We start from the raw sequence: 2,589 nt of genomic DNA on the forward strand, positions 1-2,589 counted from the left end.
TGGATCCAGAAGAACAGGCAGACTACTTATCACCCGCTCACCTGTGATTATCAGTTTGGGAAGATAAGTGGACAGGCCCAAAATGGGAGACCAAGCTTTAAAGCCAAGGAAGCTGCAGTGGCGTCTGCAGTAGAAGACAGCTGTAGGCAAGGGGTGAGATTTAGATTTAGGGACACAGATAAAAAGACAGGAGAGAAACATTTGATTTTGTGATTTATGTACTTGGGATTTGAGTCTGTGTGACCGATTTCGTGCTTTAGTTATTGCTCCCTGACATAACCCACCTTCATCCCTGGTTTACCTTTCCCTGCAAGGCTGAATATTCCAGGACTGTTCAATACTCCACCCTGTTCAGGGCTTAATTTTCAGTGACAAGAGTGTTTGACACATAGGATCTGTGGGGCAGACAACCGAGACAGATCTACGTGTGACAACCAGGTATTCAGTATAATTAAAGCATACTCTTAAGAGGTTACTAGTCAGGCATGGTAGCACAGGGCTTTAATCCCAGCACTTGGGAGGCAGAAGCAGGTGGATCTCTGCGAGTTTGAGGTCAGCCTGGTCTACAGAGTGAGAAGTCACTACTACTATCCTCAAGGCAAATTTGTTTAAATTCTTTTTTATTGTTGTTTTTTCAGGACAGGGTTTCTCTGTAGCTTTGGAGCCTGTCTTAGAACTAGCTCTTGTAGACCCGGCTGGCCTCGAATTCACAGTGATCTGCCTGCCTCTGCCTCCCGGGTGCTTGGATTAAAGGCGTGTGCCATCACCACCCCAACTTTGTTTAAAGTCTTAAAAGCACGCCTGGTGTTGCTCATTTTCTTGTTAATAGGCAAAGATGCTGGATGAGGCAATTTGGGCCTCTATCGGCAGCTATTGGACTCTCTCTCTCTTGCTGCCTGGCTACTTTAGGCAATAGGACTGTCTACCAAAACAGCCAAATGGACTACCTTTATGCAAACACATTGGTCTTGAACACTGTGGCATGCCTTGAGTGTGCAACTATGACAGACGATTTCTCTGGCCCCTAAAGGTCCAGACACATCCAGGGCTGTTCCCAGCAGTCGTTATAAGGCTCGGTGAATTGTAGATCCCAGATTCTTAAAAACTGCGTAACTGAATGGAAATACTGAAAAGGCTACAAACAACAAAAGGCTCCTGGATGCACAACCAAACATTCGGAATTTGACACACAGTGAAACTGAGGTCTCTTTGGTGGCAGTCTCACGCTGCATTAAAGGCTCCACTGCAGCCTTTCTTCTGAACACGTGTACTTTGGTGGCAGTCCCACGCTGCATTAAAGGGCCACTGCAACCTTGCTTCTGAACACGTGTACTTTGGTGGCAGTCTCACGCTGCATTAAAGGGCCTCACTGCAGCCTTGCTGCTGAACATGTGTACTTTGCTCTGTGGATGCGGTCACACCATGCAGTGCCCGCAAACGCTGTCTGAACCAGCCTGACAGACTTAAGACTTGTATGTTAGGAACTGCAATGCCCTCACTACAGATACAAAGTATTCTGCTCATAAAGGAATAATATAAAGTAAAATAAAAGGAGACATTAAGTATCTTCCTCCTGACGTTCCTCAGCATGTATTAAATTAGTGTATCTTTGAATTGGAGTAGTGTATTTGGAATTTTTAAATTCCTGTTTTGAGTTGCTCCCTTGAGGATCCAGAGCTCTCTTCTGGCCTCTGTGGGTACGCAAACACATGTGGCACACACATACACACACAAAAAAAACAAAAACCCAAGTACTTGGGAGGCAGGGGCAGACAGATCTCTATGAATTCAAAGACAGCCTGGACTACATAGAAAGTTCCATAATGGTCAAAGACCAAAGACATAGAGACCCTGTCAAAAAAAATCCTTAAAAAAATTTATATTCTTGCCTGAATGTTTCCTGAAGTTGTCAACATATCCTCATGGGACTCGTTTTGGAAAGATAATTCATAAACATTTTAGTGGTTTTTCTTAATATATATTTTATTGAGTTATATGTCATTTAATAATGTCATCTCTTCATATCTTGGCTCTATAAGCTGCATTTTTAGAGCATCTGTTGCTTGCATTTGTAGTGCGCATGTGGCAGCACTTGTGTGAAGGTGTGACGGTCTTGAGGACAACTCTCACGAGGGAGTTTTCTCCCTCCACCACATGAGTTCCAAGAATCAAACTCAGGTCATCAGGATTGGCAACAGCTACCTTAACCTGCGAAGCCCAATATTCTTGGGCTTGTGTTTGAGTCTTTGGTCGGGGTTTACTATTGCCATGAGGTTAGAAACTTGTGTGCATTCTCCTCTATTTTCAACTGTAAATATTTATGGCTTAATGTGGCCATACAGTCTTCTGTGCAACTAATCAACTCTGCCACTGTTAAAAAACAAAATAAAAAAGAGCCAAAGATTGTTGATAAACCAATGACCATGGCTGTGGCTCAATAAAACTCTACTTTGGCTCTCTGAGCCAGATGGCCTTCATTACACCACAACTTCTCCTCCGTAGAGACAGAAGCACCACCAACACTATGTAAGTGAACATGTGGCTGCTTGCCAACACAGCTTCACCCAGACACTGTGAACCTGTGACTGC

Source organism: Microtus ochrogaster, unplaced genomic scaffold, assembly GCF_000317375.1.
Source record: "Microtus ochrogaster isolate Prairie Vole_2 unplaced genomic scaffold, MicOch1.0 UNK47, whole genome shotgun sequence".
Classification (NCBI taxonomy): Eukaryota; Metazoa; Chordata; class Mammalia; order Rodentia; family Cricetidae; genus Microtus; species Microtus ochrogaster.